Here is a 22,085-nt window from a genome sequence, read left to right as displayed (position 1 = left end):
CAGCAAACAGGTCCCAAACATTAGGAGGACAGGGCCCTTTTTGCCCCCTCTAGCTCCCTCAAGCTGTGTGCAATCTGCTCCAGGAATATGTGTACAGCTGCCTGCCAGAGGGTTGAGGTAGCTGTTACTGTGCCAAGAACAGAAATGGACCAAAAGAAACTGTAATTTACTTTCTGAGCCTTTCCCTGGAAGTTGCAAGCCTTGAAGATACTCCAGAGTTCCAAAATAGTTACATTAGCCAGATTCTGCCATTGTGATTGTTGTGTAGGTGGGGAGACAGACTCCTGGTGCTTCCTATTCTGCCATTTTCCCAGAATCCTCCTTTCAGGGAACTTTTATTGTTATTTTACATACAATTCTGACAAGATTAAGTATCTGGTATCCAAGCCTATAGTAGATCAGAAGTAGCAATTCAGAAGGAGGAAAGTAAGCTTTAATGAGCAGGCCCACTGCCTCACATATACTTAGTGGTGCCTAAAGCAATGCTCTCCCTGCCTCAGTGTCTGCTGCTTGAGCCATCCCTGCTCCACCGATGGCTACTGCTCTGCTACCCACATACCCCTGCCTGTCCTATTCACTCTAGATCTTTTCTCACTTTGTAGCTGGTTAGAGACATCTGCTTTTCCTAGTTGGTGACCAGCCGTTTCAGAAAAAGGTAACCACAGCAGAGATGTGCTGCAAATGATACAATTCTTCTCCTTCCTCTACTCGTTAATCACCATCTTCTCTTTCTAAACCCGCAGAACACCAACTCTTTCCAGCAGCCCAGGCCCTGCAGTTAAGCCTGAACCACTCTGTCCAATATATATCTTTATACTAAGATAATTTTTCCTTAAAGGCTCAATTGCCTCTTCCTGAAGTTTAATGATTTTTGTTTTGGGGGGAGGTTCTCTCTTTTACATTAAAACTTTCTACACATCGTAAGCCCCATTTGTGAGCTGAATTCTATCTAGTTCATTTACCCTGAGTTTCCGGATCACTGTAAGTTGAGAGAGAAAACTGAACATCTAGCGACAACATTCTAAGGGAGTAAAATTTCTGGAACTTTCTAACACAGTTAGGAAGTCAGTCAGCCAGGATCATGCAGATGACCTCTAGGGGGCAGTACTTCCTAGTTCCACAGGCCAGCCTATCAGAGACTTTGCTCTGGCTTAGCAAAAAATAATCTTACATCATCATTAGCTTCCCACCAAATTAGTGAACATACACAAACACAGGCATGTGTGTACATGCATGCACACATGCACACACACAAATTAACTTTCATATTCAATCCTGGCAATGGTACAGTAAAACTATTGCTTTCAAATATTGATGATGATAGTGGAACGTATTTGAAAAGCAATATAGTATAATGTATCAAAAATTCTAAAAAATATTTGCTGACATAGTAATTCTGTTAACCTATATGTGGTCTCAAAAGATCATCTAAAATGTGGAGACAGATATGTCCTGCATTATTTATAATGTTAAAAATTATAAGAAAATTGGCTGGGTGCAGTGGCTCAAGCCTGTAATCCCAGCACTTTGGGAGGCAGAGGCGGGCAGATCACAAGGTCAGGAGATCGAGACCATCCTGCCTAACACGGTGAAACCCTGTCTCTACTAAAAATACAAAAAAATTAGCTGGGTGTGGTGGTGGGCACCTGTAGTCCCAGCTACTCAGGAGGCTGAGGCAGGAGAATGGCGTGAACCCGGGAGGCAGAGCTTGCAGTGAGCCAAGATTGTGCCACTGCACTCCAGGCTGGGCGACAGAGCGAGACTCTGTCTCAAAAAAAAAAAAAAAACAAAGAAAGAAAATTAAAAGCCAATAATAAAGATATTATACTACCTTTATCCAATGGAATTCTATGTTGATATTAAAATAATTTACATAAAGTCTATGTTACAATATATGCATGGTACAATAGCTACCATTTATTAAATGCTTACTATGTTCCAAGCTGTATGTTAGATATGTATGGATATTACTTCCTTTCTGTCTCACAATAACCCTAGGAAGCAGGGTTTAAGGCTCTCTCTCTCATTTTGTTGTTGCTGGGTTTTTTTGTTGTTGTTTTTTGTTTTTTTTTGAGACAGAGTCTTGCTCTGTCGCCCAGGCTAGAGTGCAGTGGCATAATCTTGGCTCACTGCAACCTCTGCCTCCCCGGTTCAAGCAATTCTCCTGCCTCAGCCTCCTGAGTAGCTGGGATTACAGGTACATGCCACCATGCCTGGCTAATTTTTGTATTTTTTTAGTAGAGACAGGGTCTCACCATGTTGGCCAGGCTGATCTTGAGCTCCTGACCATGTGATCCTCCCTCCTTAGCCTTCCAAAGTGCTGGGATTACAGGATTACAGGCATAAGCCACCACTCCCAGCCTATTTAAGGCTCCCTTAAAGATTCTTCCTTCATGCTCACTTCTCTCTTCCTATCTAGCTAGTCTCATTTTCCACTTGATGAAAAGAGAACTCCTTTTAGAAGCTCATAGCTGACTCCAGAGCCTGGGAGTTTAACCAGTATCCTAAACTGTCTCCTATCTAATATGATATTAAACGGAAAAGCAAAAAGGAATTAGATTACAAAATTATTATACCCACTACAATTTAAACTTGACAGATGTTGCCTTTAGAAAAAATCTTGGAAATGAATACACAGGATTGATGACAGTTGTTTTAGGGTAATGGGATGCTAATTTTTTCAAAATTTTTTTGTAATATAGTTTATTCTTATAAGCTTAAATATTTTAAGCCTCCAAAATGAAAATTTTTGGGTTCTCAAATGATGGATCATTCTTTCCTTGCTCTAAAACATTCATCATGGTCATTGTAATGTTTTCACATTTTAAAAATATGCTAAGCAATTAAAAATGTTTTCCACAACATATATGAAAGTAATGGTGATTAAGCATTGAAGCTTTAGAGCTTAAGGGGAAAAATATTGATAATCTCACAGGAATTAATCAATATAGTGCTGTGTAGGTTTTTATTTTATGTACATTGGCTCACTTGATCTTTCCAATGCCTGAAAGTTAGAACTTCAACCTTCTGAAAGTTGTCCAGAAAGCTAATTCCCTAAAGGCTCAATGAAGTCCCAGCTCTACCATATTTACTGTATTTACTAGCTAGTCTACATGTCCCAGAAAAAAGCCACTGGGGCGCTTTGCCCAACCCCACTTAGCACAGCTGGAAACACAGCTGCAGGATGCAGCTGGCCAAATCTCTCAAATAATCATCACTGAAAAATGCTGAAGAGGAAGGCCCTTTTGAAGATTCCTCCTTTATCACCCCCCCCTTCTGCCTGTTCCTGCAGGCTGGCTTCCCTTTCCCACTTAATAGGAAGAACACTTCTGCTTACTGTTGTTAAACAACTAACAGCTGGTGAAAGAGGAGGCACCTGACTTCTTCCCCGCACTTAAGGCTCTCACAAACGTAAATGCAACTGCAGAAATTTGGGGGACAAATATTGCCCCCACTGGGTAAAATCTCAGCAGAAACTGCAGCTTTTTTTTAAATTTTTGAGACAGAGTTTCACTCTTGTTGCCAAGGCTGGAGTGCAATGGTGCGATCTTGGCTCACTTCAACCTCTGCTTCCAGGGTTCAAGTGATTCTCTGCCTCAGCCTCCTGAGTAGCTGAGACTACCGGTGCATGCCACCATGCCCAGCTAATTTTTTGTATTTTTAGTAGAGATGGGGTTTCACCATGTTAGGATGGTCTCGATCTCCTGACCTCGTGATCCATCAGCCTTGGCCTCCCGAAGTGCTGGGATTACAGGAGTGAGCCACCATGCCTGGCCAAAACAGCAGCTTTAATTCAGACTTAAAACACCTAACAGGGAAAACAAACTCTAAATGCCACTCCTCTTTTTTAAAAGTATGATTTTCTTCTGATTATAAAATTAATGCCTCATGTAGAAAAATGCAAAAATGAAAATGAGTTTAAAGAAACAAAATCACCCTAAGTGCTTTCACCCAGAAATAGCCTCTAATAATATACATATTTTTAAGAATCCTGACCTTTAAAAACTATGTGATTATATGTATTTTTCAAAAACGTACATTTACATGCACTTTTAAATTCTGCCATTTGAGAATCATACTGCATATACCAGTTTCCTAATTTATTTTCAGTTAACATTACTTGGATCTTCCCATTTTATTAACTAAGCTGAAAAATTACATTTTTAATGTGTTATGCATAATATCATAACTTTAGAAACCATTCCCCCTACAGTTTTGTTGTAATATTAGCACCATCTGACTCCTCTTCCTGTATTCCTTAACTCCACTGTATCCTCATGGGCATTTAACACTCTCTGGCTTCGGTGAGAATTAAGCACAGGAAAAGGAAAAGCAGGCCATCTGTGCAGGAAGGTAAAACAAGTGTAAATTAAATGGGGTGTGAAAAAAAGGCACTTATGCTCTTTAAATATGTGCTACTTGAAAGAAATGCTTACCTATGTACAGAACTAATCACTGGACACACAAGCTTCAGGTGAATGATGGGTTCTAAGTGTTCTTTGTTCACAAAGCAAAAGCAATCCTATTTTTCAAAATAAGCTTTATAGCTCCAAAATGAACCAAAGAGATTTTGATCAAATCTTAAACATTTCAAGGACGTTAAGCCAAACACAAAACAAACCTCCACCTCTGGTGATAGTGCCATTCTCCTCCTGGCCGCACTTATCAGCTCAGTTATTTTTGACTCTTTCTATTCATCCAGAGCTGTTTGCTCACACATTGCCATCTCCTTCTCACTGAAGAGTTTTTGTTCTTCCATTTTTTTTTTCTACTTCTCCCACCACTCATCTCCTCCTTGTCTTCATTGGAACACTTGCAGTGGAATAGCATGGTGATAAAGAATGCGGGGTTTGAAGTCATGCTGAGCTTTTGAATTCTGTCTGTGGCAACTTATGCAAATAATTTATCCTCTCTGTCCCTCAGCCTCCAATTTGACAAATGGGGATGATGGTACCTACTTCATAGGACTGTTGTGAGGAGTACATGTGTTACTTTCTGTAATGCACTATTAAAATAGTGCCCAGCACACAGTGAGCACTTGACCAAGATTGCTATTGTTCTTACTGCTGCAGGAGCTCCCTCAATGTTTTCTCTGCTTTCAGGTTCTCAACTCACACACAAGAATAACTATAGTGACCTCTGTTGCCAGCTAATTGCCTCCTGTGTGCCTAAGCTCAATACATGTTTTATTTTTATTCCTTACAACATTCTGTCCACCAGATATTATGCTCCTTTTTACAGATGGGAAAACAGACTTGAAAAAAATTACAATCCATCTTTTACAATTTCATTAAAAAACTGCAACATCCATTTTAGTCACATGATTTCTTTGCTCAAATGTCCCTAAGATATTCTATTAACTGTGCACACCACTCTCACCCACCTTACTTCAGCTTTCCTATCACAGATATTAGGTTAGTGTCTGTTAACTCACTCGCACTGCAACACAACGTAGCCATTCCAAATCTATCTCTCTGCCTTCTCTCCAGTCCTGAGGTTCCTTTTTATTTTGCTCATGCTCCTTCCTTTCCTTATGACCATTTTCTGTCATAAGAAAAGATTTAAATTTTCACCTTCTTCTAGAAGTGCAGTGAAATACTCTGTTCTTGTACTTCTTGGAGTACTTCACTCACATTTAAGTCCCTAATTTAACTATGGATACCTTTTTTAAAAAATCAATGCATGTGGGCAAAGATAAAATGATTGGTATATGTTGGTGGAATTTTCGAACAAGACATTGTGATTTTAAGATTTTTCCAGCCACTGACAGAGAAGCATAGTTTAGATGGCTGAGGTGGTCAAGCTGGCAGTGATGGTTTAAAGCTTCTCAGACTTCAGTGTGCAAAGCAATCACTTAGGGAACTGGCTAAAGTCACTTAGGGAACTGGTTAAAATCGCTTATGGAACTGCTCAAAACATGATTCTGATTCTGCAGGCCTAGAGTGGAGCCTGATGTTCTGCATATCTGATAAAGTCTCAGGTGATGCTGATGCTGTTGATTCTTGAGTAGCAAGGGTTGAGGAGACATTCTCAAGGAAAAAATGGAAAAACTCTAATCGAGAATCATAGAAAAACACTAGCTAATAAAGAGATAAAAAGCAAAAGTAACCTACAAATGACAAATATTTGTCAAGGAATAGAAAGACCCAAAGTTTTAATGGATTTCAGGAATAAATTTGACTGGATGTGCTTTTCATCTTTTATATTAACTTTAGATCCAAATTCTGCACGCCTCTATGCACCTCTCCGTCACATAGGATTTATTATCTGCACCATCTCCTAGCACTTTCTGGTCACTCCTGCATTCCATGTCCACCAGCGCTTTAGAATAATGTTTAAAGGCCTCTAGACATCAGCACTTTTTATACGTAAAAGTGCAAAGAATTTAGGAAGTTGTAATGGGTTGAAGCGGGAGGAAAAGAACAAGATCAGGAGTTAGAATTAGAGATTCTTGGAAGTAAGGTGATGGTCCAGAGAAACATCTTCAAACAAAACCTGGGACCAATGATCTAACAATAGAACAGCCAAAGTGAGCACAGATCATATATTTGAAAATTTAAAGCATGGGACACATCGTCAACACACATATAGAAAATAGTTGAGGAGACTAGAAGTACTTATGCTGAGGAAGAGGGAAAAAAGACAGATTGGCAGGGAAGGAGAGGGGAAGGGCATTGCAGAGAGAATACATGAGAAGCTACCACAAATATGTGGAGTATGTGTCATCTCATGAAATAACTGTTTATTTCCAGCCCAAGGAGCTGGAAGACCATTTATCAGGAAGTGATTATAGGAAATTATCATATGGAGGAATATATTATGAAGAAAACTCCAGCATCCCAGCTTGGATTGCTGTCTTTCTATGATGGTTTCAAGATCTGGCCACTTATTCAGTTGACACCTGCATTGCCACTGGTAAGTCTAGTCTTTTCAGGGACTTTGCAAGCTTCTTGAGAGGTTCAACCCCATAAGTAAATCTCTTTCTCTTTCTTTTTTTTTTTTTAGACAGAGTCTCACTCTGTCACCCAGGCTGGAGTACAGTGGCCTAATCTCGGCTCACTGCAACCTCTGCCTCAAGCGATTCTCATGCCTCAGCCTTCTGAGTAGCTGAGATTACAGGTGCCTGCCACCATGCCCGGCTAATTTTTGTATTTTTATTAGAGACAGGGTTTTGCCGTGTTGACCAGGCTGGTCTGGAACTCCTGACCTCAAGTGATCTGCCTGCCTCAGCCTCAAAATGCTGGGATTACAGGTGTGAGCCACCGCACCCCACCCTCCTTCCTCTTTTTAGTGTGCCCTCTGGCCCATTTCTCCTTTTCTCCACCTAAAAATGTGAAAGTTTCTTGTGGAACAGAAGTCACAGAGACTGACTAGATGTCTGGTGATAACATTTTCTAAGCCAAATATAAGAATCCCTGCTTTGATTTATAATCTGGTAACAGAGTCCACAGCTGATGTGGGCTGTGTCTCCCTAACCCAGCATATGTAACACCAGCCCCTCCAGAGGAGTTGCAGGTAGAGTCGGAATGGTTCCCCTGTTCCGCTTGTTGGAGGCTCTCACCACAATGGGGACAGGAATTGAGGAAAAGCAGAAGGACTGGAGGCAGGGAAGCCATGAAGCAAGCATTGCCCTTCCTCCTCTAAAAAAGGAAAAGTTCCCCTGTGAGTTTTCCTAGTTGAATTGATCAGCAAATACCTTAATCAAAGTTCATACTTTAGCAAGGACTCTTCTGAAATTCACTGAATCCGGGGACTGGACATAGGGGAGGCCCTGGGGTGGCAGTGGCGGGTAGGAGTGGCACAACGAAGGAAATAGGCTGATAAGGGGGGTAAGGAGGGCACCAGGATACTCTGTCCAGAGTTGGCTGTGCCACAGGTTGCCCTTTCCTCTTGTGTTATCTTGCCCATAGATTCTGTTACAGGAGTTATCTCCCTTTCCCTGAGGAAGAGCTGAGGTGGAGAGGATTTTAGTAGGAGAGTAGTGCATTGATGGTCCCCCCAGAGAAGGAACTGTAGCCAATTGGACTATGTGTAGCATGTGTGTGTTTGTGTGTGTGTGTGTGTACATACCAATGTGTGCATGTGTGCCTGAGAGCTTGTGTGTTCTGCAACTTCAACTGATCAGAGGAGCACTTATCTTTAACTACCCACGTGGTAATGATGATGGCTAAGATTCACTTGGCTGTTTCTATATGGTGCTATTCTAGAGGCTTTACATACATTAACTCACTTAATTTTCACAAGGACATTTTGAGCAGGATCCTCTTATAATCCCCACTTTGCAGACAAGAAAACTGATCGACAACGTGGTAAAGTAACTTCCCCAAGATCATGCAGGCAGCATGGGGCAGAGCCTGGGTTTGAACCCAGACTGCCTGATTCGAGTCTGCTTTCTTTATTTAAAAAAATTTTAATTGATATATAATAATTGTACATATTATGGGGTACAAGTGATATTTGGATACATCCATACAATGTGTAATGTTCAAATCAGAGTATTCAGGATATTCATCATCTCCAACATTTATCATTGCTTTGTATAGGGAACATAGAAAATCTCTTCTAGCTATTTTGAAATATACAATAAATTGTTAATTATAGGCACCCTACTGTACTATTGATCAAACTAATGTTGATTACCCATTAATCAATCTCTCTTCATCCCCCTACCCTGACCCTTCCCAACCTGTGGTAACTATCATTCTACTCTCTATCTCCATGAGATCAACTGTTTTAGCTCCCACATATGAGTAAGAACATCTGTTATTTGTCTTTCTGTGCCTGGCTTATTTCAGTTAACATAATGACTCCCAGTTCCATTTATGTTGCCGCAAATAGCAGGATTTCTTTTTTTATGTCTGAATAGTATTCCATTATGTTTATATACCACATTTTCCTTATTTATTCATCTGTTGATCACTTAGGTTGATTCCATATCTTAAGTACTGTGAATAGTGCTGCAGTCAACATAGTGTGCAGGTGTGCTTTTGATATTTCCTTTCTTTTGAATAAATACCCATTAGTGGGCTCGCTGGATCATATGATAGCTCTATTTTCAGTTTTCTGAGAAACTGCCATACTATTTTCCATAATGGCTGTACTAATTTACATTCCCACCAACAGTGGGTAAGTTCTCTTTTCTACATCCTTGCCAGAATTTGTTGATTTTTTTTATAATAGCCATTCTAACTGGGGTGGGATGATATATCATTGTAGTTTAATTTGTATTTCCTTGACGATTAGTTATGTTGATTTTTTTTTTTTTTTTTTTTTTTGGAGATGGAGTCTCGCTCTGTCACCAGGCTGGAGTGCAGTGGCACGACCTCGGCTCACTGCAACCTCTGCCCCCCAGGTTCAAGCGATTCTTCTGCCTCAGCCTCCCAAGTAGCTGGGATTACAGGTGCACACCACCACACCCAGCTAATTTTTGTATTTTTAGTAGAGACAGAGTTTCACCATGTTGGCTAGGATGGTCTAAATCTCCTGACCTCGTGATCCACCTGCCTTGGCCTCCCAGAGTGCTGGGATTACACGCGTGAGCTACTGGTATGTCTTTTTTTGAGAAATATCTATTTATATCCTTTGCTCATGTTTTGATATTGTTTTTTTTCACTGTTAAATTGAATTCCTGTATATTCTGGATATTAGTCCCTTGTCAGATAAATACATTGCAACTATTTTCCCTCATTCTGCAGGTGTCTCTTCACCTGTTAATTGTTGCCTTTGCTTTGCAGAACTTTTTAGTTTAATATAGTCCCATTTGTCTAGTTTTGTTTTTGTTGTCTGTGCTTTTGAGGTCTTAGCCACAACGTCTTTGCTTATACCAATGTCCTAAAACATTTCCCCTATGTTTTCTTCTAGTAGTGTTATAGTTTTGAATCATACACTCAAGTCTATAATTCATTTTGATTTTTTATATGGTAAGAGACAGGAAATTCATTTCCTTTTTTGGCATATCATTGTCCAGTTTTCCCATCACCTTTTATTGAAGAGGGTGTCCTTTCTCCAATGTATGTTCTTGCCTTTGTCAAAAATCAGTTGGAACCTGATCAACAAAGGGAGACTCCATCTATGCAAATAATTTAAAAAATTAGCTGGGCATAGTGGTCCATGCCTGTGGTCCCAGCTAATTGGGAGTCTGAGGCAGAAGTATAAGCTGAGCCTGGAAAGTCAAGGCTGCAGTAAGCCGTGGTCGTGCCACTGCACTTCAGCCTGGACAAGACAGTGAGACCTGGTCTCAAAAATAAATAAATAAATAAGTTGGCTGTTGATATAGTTTAGCTGTGTCCCCATCCAACTCTCATCTTGAATTGTAGCTCCCACATTCCCATGGGAGGGACCCGGTGGGAGGTAACTGAATCATGGGGGCAGATCTTTCCCCACCCTTCATGATTCAATTTGGAGGGAGAAGTTTGGAGGGCTCAGAAGAAACAGGAAAATGTGGAAAAATTTGGAACTTTCTAGAGACTTGTTGAATGGCTTTGCCCAAAATGCTGGTAGTGATATGGACAATAAAGTCCAGGCTGAGGTGGTCTCAGATGGAAATGAGGAACTTTTTGGGAACTGGAGCAAAGGTGACCCTTGTTATGTTTTAGCAAAAAGACTGGTGGCATTTTGCTCCTGCCCTAGAGATTTGTGGAACTTTCATGTTGACAGAGGTGATTTAGGATATCTGGCAGAAAAATTTCTAAGCAGCAAAGCACTCAAGGTGACTTGGGTGCTGTTAAAGGCATTCAGTTTAATAAGGAAAAGAGTGCATAAAAATTCAGAAAATTTGCAGCTTGACAATGTGATAAGAAAGAAAATCCCATTTTCTGAGGAGAAATTCAAGCTGCTGTAGAAATGTGCATAAGTAATGAGAAGCCAAATGTTAATCCCCAAGACAATGGGGAAAATATCTCCAGTGCATGTCAGAGGTCTTCACAGCAGCCCCTCCCATCACAGGCCTGGAGGCCTAGGAGAAAAAAGTGGTTTCATGGGCTGGGAAGGGATCCCATGCTGTGTACAGTCTAGGGACTTGATGCCCCATGTCCCAGCTGCTCCAGCCATGACTAAAAGGGTCAAATACACCTCAGGCCATGGCTTCAGAGGATGTAAGCCCCAGGCCTTGGTAGGTTCCATGTGGTGTTTAGCCACAGAATGTCAATGCACAGAAGTCAAGAATTGGGGTTTGGGAACCTCTGCCCAGATTTCAGAGGATGTATGGAAATGCCTGGATGCCCAGGTAGAAGTTTGCTGCAGGGGCAGGGCCATCATGGAGAACCTCTGCAAGAGCAGTGCAGAAAGGAAATGTTGGATCCACTCCACAGAGTCCCTACTGGGGCACCATCTAGTGGAGCTGTGAGAAGAGGGCCACTTTCCTCCAGAACCCAGAATGGTAGATCCACCAACAGCTTGCACTGTTCACCTGGAAAAGCTGCAGACACTCAATGCTAGCTTGTGATAGCAGCCGGGAGGGAGGCTGTACCCTGCAAAGCCACAGGGGCGGAGCTGCCCAAGACGATGGGAGCCCACCTCTTGCATCAGTGTGACCTGGATGTGAGATATGGAGTCAAAGGAGATCATTTTGGAGCTGTAAGATTTGACTGCCCTGCTGGATTTCAGACTTGCATGGGGCCTGTAGCCCCTTTGTTTTAGCCAATTTCTCCCATTTGGAATGGCTATATTTACCTAATACTTGTACCTCCACTGTTTCTAGAAGATAACCACCTTGCTTTTGATTTTATAGGATTATAGGTGGGAAGGGACTTGCTTTGTCTCAGATGAGACTTTGGATTGTGGGCTTTTGGGTTAATGCTGAAATCAGTTAAGATTTTGGGAGACTGTTGGGAAGGCATGATTGGTTTTGAAATGTGAGGACATGAGATTTGGGAGGGGCCTGGGGCAGAATCATATGATTTGGTTGTGTCCCTACCCACCTCACATCTTGAATTGTAGCTCCCACAATTCCCATGTGTTGTTGGAGGGACCTGGTGGGAGATAATTGAATCATGGGGGTGGGTCTTTCCCCTGTTGTTTTTGTGATAGTGAATAAGTCTCACAAGATTTGATGGTTTCATAAGGGGGAGTTTCCCTGCACAAGCTCTCTCTTTGCCTGCTGCCATCCATGTAAGATGTGACTTGCTCCTCCTTGTTTTCTCCCATGATTGTGAGGCTTCCCCAGCCATGTGGAACTGTAAGTTCATTAAACCTCTTTTTCTTCCCAGTCTCACGCATGTCTTTATCAGCAGCACGAAAACTAATAGAGCTGTCAAAAACATGTGGATTTACATCTGGGTTCTCTACTCTGGGTTCACACATTTATTGATTTGTGTATGTTGAGTCATCTTTGCATCCATGAGATGAATCCTACTTGATCATGGTATATTATCCTTTTGTTGTGCTGTTGGAGTTGGTTTGCTAGTATTCTGTCAAGGATGTTTGCATCTATGCTCATTAGGAATGTTAGCCTGTAGTTTTCTTTTTTTTATTGTATCCTTGTATGGTTTTGGTATCAGAGTAATGCTGGCCCTTAGAATGAGTAAAGAAGAACTCCCTCTTTAGTTTTTTTGTAATGCTTTGAGAAGAATTGGTATTAATTCTTCTTTAAAAGTTCTGCAGGATTCATCAGTGGAGTCATCAGTATTGGGCTTTTATTTATTAGAAGACTTATTACTGATTCAATCTCATTACTCATCATTGTTCTGTTCGTATTCTCTATTTCTTCCTGATTCACCCTTGTTAAATTATATGTATTCAGTAATATATCCATTTCCTCTGAGTTTTCAAGTTTGTTAGCATATAGTTGTTCATAATAGTCTCTGATAATACTTTGTATTTCTCTGGTATCAGTTGTAATGTCTCTTCTTTCATTTCTGATTTTGTTTATTGGTGTTCTCTCCTTTCTTGGTTAGCATAGCTATCAGTTTATCAATTTTGTTTATCTTTTCAGAAAATCAACGTCAAGTTTTCTTAATCTTTTTATCATTGTTTTTTAGTCTCTATTTCATTAAGTTCTCTCTGACTTTTATTATTTATTTTCTTCTACTAATTCTAAGTTTGGATGTTCTTGCTTTTCTGGTTCCTTGGTGTGGATTGTTAGGTTTTTTATTTAAATCTTTCTACATTTTTGATGTAGGCATTTATTGCCATAAAATTATAGCAATAAGCTCTTAGCTGTGCTTTCAGTGGTTATTCAGGAACATGTTGTTTAATTTCTATGTATATGCACAGTTTTCAAAGTTCCTCTTGTTCTTGATTTTTAGCTCTATCCCATTGTAGTCTGAGGAGACACGACATAATTTTTATTTTTAAAAATTTGTTGAGACTTGTTTCATGTTCTAACATATGGTCTATCCTGGAGAATGCTTTATGCACTGATGAGAAGATATGTATTCCGCAACTGTTGGATAAAATGTTCTATAAATGTTTGTTAGGTCCATTTTTTTTTAACTTCAGTGGTACACATGCAGGATGTGCAGGTTTGTTACATAGGTAAATGTTGCCATGGTGGTTTGCTGCACAGATCATCCCATCACCTAGGTATTAAGCCCAATGTCCATTAGCTATTCTTAATGATGCTCTCCCTTCCCCCACCCACCCATCCAACAGGGCCCAGTGTGTGTTTTTCCCCACAATGTGCCCATGTGCTCTCATCATTCAGCTCTCACTTATAAGTGAGAACATGTGGTGTCCGGTTTTCTGTTCCTGTGTTAGTTTGCTGAGGATAATGGCTTCCAGCTCCATTCATGGGCCCATTTGGTTTAAAGTGCAGTTTAAATCCAAAGTTGCTTTGTTGATTTCCTGTCTAAATGAGCTGTCAAATGCTAACAGTGGGATATTGAAGTCCTCAACTATTATTGTATTGGAGCCTATCTCCCTTTTGAACTAATAATATTTTCTTTATATATCATGGTGCTCTAGTGTTGGGTGCATATATATTTAGAATTTTTGTATCCTTTTGCTAATTGATCTATTTAATGCAATATTATGATTCTCTTTGTCACTTTTTATTGTTTTATACTTAAAACCTGTTTTATCTGATGTAAATATATCTACTGCTTGCTTTTGGTTTCCCTTTGTGTGAAGTATTTTTATCCATTCCCTTTACATTCAGTCTATATATGTCTTTACACCTGAAGTAAGTTTCTTGTAAGCAGCATGTAGTCATTTTTTTTTAATCCATTCAGCTGATTTATCTCTTTTAAGTGGGAATTTAATTCATTTTCATTCAAGGTTATTATTTATAGCTGAGGACTTATTTCTGTCATTTTATTAATTGTTTTCTGGTTGTTTTGTGTATCTTTTTTCCCTTTATTTCTCTTGTGTTGTTTATCATTGAAGTTTGGTGATTTTCTGTAGTGGTAACATTTGAATTCTTTCTCTGTCTCATTTGTGTCTCTGTGAGTTTTACACTGCTAGCGAGTTTTATATTTTTGTGTGTTTTCATGAATGTAGATATTGTCCTTCTGCTTCCAGATGTCAGACTCCCTTAACCATTTCTTGTAGGATCGTTCTAGTGGTGATAAATTCCCTCAGTTTTTGCTTATCTGGGAAAGATTTTATTTCACCTTCATTTTTGAAGGACAGCTTTGTTGTCATCACTGACAGCTTTTTTTTCCTTTTGGCACTTATCTTTATTTATTTATTATTATTACACTTTAAGTTCTAGGGTACATGTGCACAACGTGCAGGTTTGTTACACAGGTATACATGAGACATGTTGGTTTGCTGCACCCATTAACTCATGATTTACATTAGGTATTTCTCCTAATGCTGTCCCTCCCCCAGTCCCCCACCCTATGACAAGTCATGTTGTGTGATGTTCCCCACCCTGTGTCCAAGTGTTCTCATTGTTCAGTTCCCACTTATGAGTGAGAACATGTAGTGTTTGGTTTTCTGTCCTTGTGATAGTTAGCTCAGAATGATGGTTTCCAGCTTCATCCATGTCCCTTCAAAGGACATGAACTCATCATTTTTTATGGCTGCATAGTATTCCATGGTGTATATGTGCCACATTTTCTTAATCCAGTCTATCATTGATGGACATTTCAGTTGATTCCAAGTCTTTGCTATTGTGAATAGTGCCTCCATAAACATACGTGTGCATATACCTTTATAGTAGTATGATTTATAATCCTTTAGGTATATACCCAGTAATGGGATTGCTCAGTCAAATGGTACTTCTAGTTCTAGATCCTTGAGGAATCACCACACTGTCTTGCACAATGGTTGAGCTAATCTATACTCCCACCAACAGTGTGAAAGTGTTCCTATTTCTCCACATCCTCTCCAGCACCTGTTGTTTCCTGACTTTTTAATGATCACCATTCTAACTGGCATGAGATGGTATCTCATTGTGGTTTTGATTTGCATTTCTCTGATGGCCAGTGATGATGAGCATTTTTTCATGTGTCTGTTGGCTGCATAAATGTCTTCTTTCAAGAAGTGTCTATTCATATCCTTTGCCCACTTTTTGAAGGGGTTGTTTCTTTCTTGTAAATTTGTTTAAGTTCTTTGTAGATTCTGGATATTAGCCCTTCATCAGATGTGTAGATTGCAAAAGTTTTCTACCATTCTGTAGGTTGCCTGTTCACTCTGATGGCAGTTTCTTTTGCTGTGCAGAAGTTCTTTAGTTTAATTAGATCCCATTTGTCTATTTTGGCTTTTGTTGCCATTGCTTTTGGTGTTTTAGTCATGAAGTCTTTGCTCACGCCTATGTCCTGAATGGTATTGCCTAGGTTTTCTTCTAGGGATTTTATGGTTTTAGGTCTAACATTTAAGTCTTCAATCCATCTTGAATTAATTTTTGTGTAAGGTGTAAGGAAGGGATCCAGATTCAGCTTTCTACAAATGGCTAGACAGTTTTCCCAGCATCATTTATTAAATAGGGAATTCTTTCCCCATTTCTTGTTTTTTTCTGGTTTGTCAAAGATCAGATGGTTGCAAATGTGTGGTGTTATTTCTGAGGCATCTGTTCTGTTCCATTAGTCTATATCTCTTTTGGTACCAGTACCATGCTGTTTTGGTTACTGTAGCCTTGTAGTATAGTTTGAAGTCAGGTAGCATGATGCCTCCAGCTTTGTTCTTTTTGTTTAGGATTGTCTTGGCAATGCGGGCTCTGTTTTGGTTCCATATGAACTTTAAAGCCATTTTTTTCCAATTCTGTGATGAAAGTCATTGGTAGCTTGATGGGGATGGTATTGAATCTATACATTACCTTGGGCACTATGGCCATTTTCACAATATTGATTCTTCTTATCCATGAGCATGGAATGTTCTTCCATTTGTTTGTGTCCTCTTTTATTTCGTTGAGCAGTGGTTTGTAGTTCTCCTTGAAGAGGTCCTTCACATCCCTTGTAAGTTGGATTCCTAGGTATTTTATTCTCTTTGTAGCAATTATGAATGGGAGTTCACTCATGATTTGGCTCTCTGTTTGTCTGTTATTGGTGTATAGGAATGCTTGTGATTTTTGCACATTGATTTTGTATCCTGATACTTTGCTGAAGTTGCTTATCAGCTTAAGGAGATTTTGGGCTGAGATGATAGAGTTTTCTAAATATACAATTATGTCATCTGCAGACAAGGACAATTTTACTTCATCATTTCCTAATTGAATACCCTTTATTCCTTTCTCTTGCCTGATTGCCCTAGCCAGAACTTCCAACATTATGTTGAATAGGAGTGGTAAGAGAGGGCATCCCTATCTTGTGCCAGTTTTCAAAGGGAATGCTTCCAGTTTTTGCCCATTCAGTATGATATTGGCTGTGTGTTTGTCATAAATAGCTCTTATTATTTTGAGATGCGTTCCATCAATACCTAGTTTATTGAAACGTTTTAGCATGCAGGGTTGTTGAATTTTGTCAAATGCCTTTTCTGTGTCTATTGAGATAATCACGCGGTTTTTGTCTTTGGTTCTGTTTATATGCTAGATTACATTTATTGATTTGCATATGTTGAACCAGGCTTGCATCCCAGAGATGTAGTCAATTTGATTGTGGTGGATAAGCTTTGTGATGTGCTGCTGGATTTGGTTTGCCAGTATTTTATTGAGGAATTTTGCATCAGTGTTCATCAGGGATATTGGTCTAAAATTCTCCTTGTTTGTTGTGTCTCTGCCAGGCTTTGGTATCACGATGATGCTGGCCTCATAAAATTCATTAGAGAGGATTTCCTCTTTTTCTATTGATTGGACTATTTTCAGAAGGAATGGTACCAGCTCCTCTTTGTATCTCTGGTAGAATTCAGCTGTGAATCCATCTGGTCTTGGACTTTTTTTGGTTGGTAGGCTACTGGTTATTGACTCAATTTCAGAGCCTGTTATTGGTCTATTCAGAGATTCAACTTCTTCCTGGTTTAGTCTTGTGAGGCTGTATGTGTCCAGGAATTTATTCATTTCTTCTAGATTTTCTAGTTTATTTGTGTAGGGATGTTTATAGTATTCTCTGATGGTAGTTTGTATTTCTGTGGGATTGGTGATGATATCCCCTTTATCATTTTTTATTGCATCTATTTGATTCTTCTCTCTTTTCTTCTTTATTAATCTTGCTAGTGGTTTTACATTTGCTGAGGAGTGCTTTACTTCCAACTATGTGGTCAATTTTAGAATAAGTGCAGTGTGGTGCTGAGAAGAATGTATATTCTGTTGATTTGGGGTGGAGAGTTCTGTAGATGTGTATTAGGTCAGCTTGGTCCAGAGCTGAGTATAAGTCCTGGATATCCTTGTCAATCTTCTGTCTCATTGATTTGTCTAATATTGATAGTGGTGTGTTAAAGTCTCCCATTATTATTGTGTGGGAGTCTAAGTCTCTTTGTAGGTCTCTAAGGACTTGCTCTATGAATCTGGGTGCTCCTGTATTGGGTACATATATATTTAGGATAGTTAGCCCTTCTTGTTTAATTGATCCCTTTACCATTACATAATGGCCTTCTTTGTCTCTTTTGATCTTTGTTCATTTAAAGTCTGTTTTATCAGAGACTAGGATGGCAACCCTTGCTTTTTTTTGCTTTCCATTTGCTTGTTAGATCTTCCTCCATCCCTTTATTTTGAAGTTATGAGATGGGTCTCTTGAATACAGCACACTGATGGGTCTTGAGTCTTTGTCCCAATTGCCAGTCTGTCTTTTAGTCGGGGCATTTAGCCCATTTACATTTAAGGTTAATATTTTTATGTGTGAATTTGATCCTGTCACTATGTTAGCTGGTTATTTTGCTCGTTAGTTGATGCAGTTTCTTCCTAGCATTGATGGTCTTTATAATTTGGCATGTTTTTGCAGTGGGTGTTACTGGTTGTTCCTTTCCATGTTCACAGCTTCCTTCAGGAGCTCTTTTAGGGCAGGCCTGGTGGTGACAAAATCTCTCAGCATTTGCTTATCTGTAAAGGATTTTATTTCTCCTTCACTTATGAAGCTTAGTTTGGCTGGATATAAAATTCTGGGTTGAAAATTCTTTTTTTAAGAATGTTGAATGTTGGCCCCCACTCTCTTCTGGCCTGTAGAGTTTCTGCCAAGAGATCTGCTGTTAGTCTGATGGCCTTCCCATCGTGGGAAACCCAACCTTTCTCTCTGGCCATGCTTAACATTTTTTCTGGGGGGAGGAGCCAAGATGGCCGAATAGGAACAGCTCCGGTCTACAGCTCCCAGCATGAGCGATGCAGAAGACGGGTGATTTCTGCATTTCCATCTGAGGTACCATGTTCATCTCACTAGGGAGTGCCAGACAGTGGGCGCAGGTCAGTGGGTGAGCGCACCGTGTGCCAGCTGAAGCAGGGGCGAGGCATTGCCTCACTCGGGAAGCCCAAAGGGTCAGGGAGTTCCCTTTCCAGGGGTGACAGATGGCACCTGGAAAATCAGGCCACTCCCACCCGAATACTGTGCTTTTCTGATGCGCTTAGGAAACGGTGCACCAGGAGATTATAGCCTGCACCTGGCTCAGGGGGTCCTATGCCCATGGAGTCTTGCTGATTGCTAGCACAGCAGTCTGAGATCAAACAGCAAGGCGGCAGCAAGGCTGGGGGAGGGGTGCCCACCATTGCCCAGGCTCGCTTAGGTAAACAAAGCAGCCAGGAAGCTTGAACTGGGTGAAGGCCACCACAGCTCAAGGAGGCCTGCCTGCCTCTGTAGGCTCCACCTCTGGGGGCAGGGCACAGACAAACAAAAAGACAGCAGTAACCACTGCAGACTTAAGTGTCCCTGTCTGACAGCTTTGAAGAGAGCAGTGGTTCTCCCAGCACGCAGCTGGAGATCTGAGAACGGGCAAATTGCCTCCTCAAGTGGGTCCCTGACCCCTGACCCCTGAGCAGCCTAACTGGGAGGCAACCCCCAGCAGGGGCAGACTGACACTCCACATGGCCGGCCGGGTACTCCAACAGACCTGTAGCTGAGGGTCCTGTCTGTTAGAAGGAAAACTAACAGAAAGGACATCCACACCAAAAACCCATCTGTATATCACCATCATCAAAGACCAAAAGTAGATAAAACCACAAAGATGGGAAAAAGCAGAGCAGAAAAACTGGAAACTCTAAGAAGCAGAGTGCCTCTCCTCCTCCAAAGGAACGCAGTTCCTCACCAGCAACGGAACAAAGCTGGACGGAGAATGACTTTGACGAGCGAGAGAAGAAGGCTTCAGACGATCAAATTACTCCGAGCTATGGGAGGATATTCAAACCAAAGGCAAAGAAGTTGAAAACTTTGAAAAAAAATTAGAGGAATGTATAACTAGAATAACCAATGAAAAGAAGTGCTTAAAGGAGCTGATGGAGCTGAAAACCAAGGCTCAAGAACTACGTGAAGAATGCAGAAGCCTCAGGGGCTGATGCGATCAAATGGAAGAAAGGGTATCAGCCCTGGAAGATGAAATGAATGAAATGAAGTGAGAAGGGAATTTTAGAGAAAAAAGAATAAGAAGAAATGAGCAAAGCCTCCAAGAAATGTGGGACTATGTGAAAAGACCGAATCTACGTCTGATTGCTGTACCTGAAAGTGACAGGGAGAATGGAAACAAGTTGGAAAACACTCTGCAGGATATTATCCAGGAGAACTTCCCCAATCTAGCAAGGCAGGCCAACATTCAAATTCAGAAAATACAGAGAACACCACAAAGATACTCCTCGAGAAGAGCAACTCCAAGACACATAATTGTGAGATTCACCAAAGTTGAAATGAAAGAAAAAATGTTAAGGGCAGCCAGAGAGAAAGGTCAGGTTACCCTCAAAGGGAAGCCCATCAGACTAACAGCGGATCTCTCGGCAGAAACTCCACAAGCCAGAAGAGAGTGGGGGCCAATATTCAACATTCTTAAAGAAAAGAATTTTCAACCCAGAATTTCATATCCAGCCAAACTAAGCTTCATAAGTGAAGGAGAAATAAAATACTTTACAGACAAGCAAATGCTGAGAGATTTTGTCACCACCAGGCCTGCCCTAAAAGAGCTCCTGAAGGAAGCGCTAAACATGGAAAGGCACAACCGGTACCAGCCACTGCAAAATCATGCCACAATGTAAAGACCATAGAGACTAGGAAGAGACTGCATCAACTAACGAGCAAAATAACCAGCTAACATCATAATGACAGGATCAGATTCACACAAAACAATATTAACTTTAAATGTAAATGGACTTAAATGCTCCAGTTAAAAGACACAGACTGGCAAATGGGATAAAGAGTCAAGACCCATCAGTGTGCTGTATTCAGGAAACCCATCTCACGTGCAGAGACACACATAGGCTCAAAATAAAAGGATGGAGGAAGATCTACCAAGCAAACAGAAAACAAAAAAAGGCAGGGGTTGCAATCCTAGTCTCTGATAAAACAGACTTTAAACCAACAAAAATCAAAAGAGACAAAGAAGGCCATTATATAATGGTAAAGGGATTAATTCAACAAGAAGAGCTAACTATCCTAAATATATATGCACCCAATACAGGAGCACCCAGATTCATAAAGCAAGTCCTGAGTGACCTACAAAGAGACTTAGACTCCCACACATTAATACTGGGAGACTTTAACACCCCACTGTCAACATTAGACAGATCAACGAGACAGAAAGTCAACAAGGATACCCAGGAATTGAACTCACCTCTGCACCAAGCAGACCTAATACACATCTACAGAACTCTCCACCCCAAATCAACAGAATATACATTTTTTTCAGCACCACACCACACCTATTCCAAAATTGACCACATACTTGGAAGTAAAGCTCTCCTCAGTAAATGTAAAAGAACAGAAATTATAACAAACTATCTCTCAGATCACAGTGCAATCAAGCTAGAACTCAGGATTCAGAATCTCACTCAAAACCGCTCAACTACATGGAAACTGAACAACCTGCTCCTGAATGACTACTGGGTACATAATGAAATGAAGGCAGAAATAAAGAGGTTCTTTGAAACCAACGAGAACCAAGGCACAACATACCAGAATCTCTGGGATGCATTCAAAGCAGTGTGTAGAGGGAAATTTATAGCACTAAATGCCCATAAGAGAAAGCAGGAAAGATCAAAAATTGACACCCTAACATCACAATTAAAAGAACTAGAAAAGCAAGAGCAAACACATTCAAAAGCTAGCAGAAGGCAAGAAATAACTAAAATCAGAGAAGAACTGAAGGAAATAGAGACACAAAAAACCCTTCAAAAAATTAATGAATCCAGGAGCTGGTTTTTTGAAAGGATCAACAAAATTGATAGACCGCTAGCAAGATTAATAAAGAAGAAAAGAGAGAAGAATCAAATAGATGCAATAAAAAATGATAAAGGGGATATCACCACCGATCCCACAGAAATACAAACTACCATCAGAGAATACTACAAACACCTCTACGCAAATAAACTAGAAAATCTAGAAGAAATGTATCAATTCCTGGGCACATACACCCTCCCAAGACTAAACCAGGAAGAAGTTGAATCTCTGAATAGACCAATAACAGGAGCTGAAATTGTGGCAATAATCAATAGCTTACCAACCAAAAAAATCCAGGACCGGAGGGGTTCACAGCCGAATTCTACCAGAGGTACAAGGAGGAACTGGTACCATTCCTTCTGAAACTATTCCAATTAATAGAAAAAGAGGCCAGCATCATCCTGATACCAAAGCCTGGCAGAGACA

Source organism: Pongo abelii, chromosome 10, assembly GCF_028885655.2.
Source record: "Pongo abelii isolate AG06213 chromosome 10, NHGRI_mPonAbe1-v2.0_pri, whole genome shotgun sequence".
Classification (NCBI taxonomy): Eukaryota; Metazoa; Chordata; class Mammalia; order Primates; family Hominidae; genus Pongo; species Pongo abelii.
The sequence above is the reverse complement of the archived record's forward strand: the minus strand, read 5'-3'. Positions refer to the sequence as shown.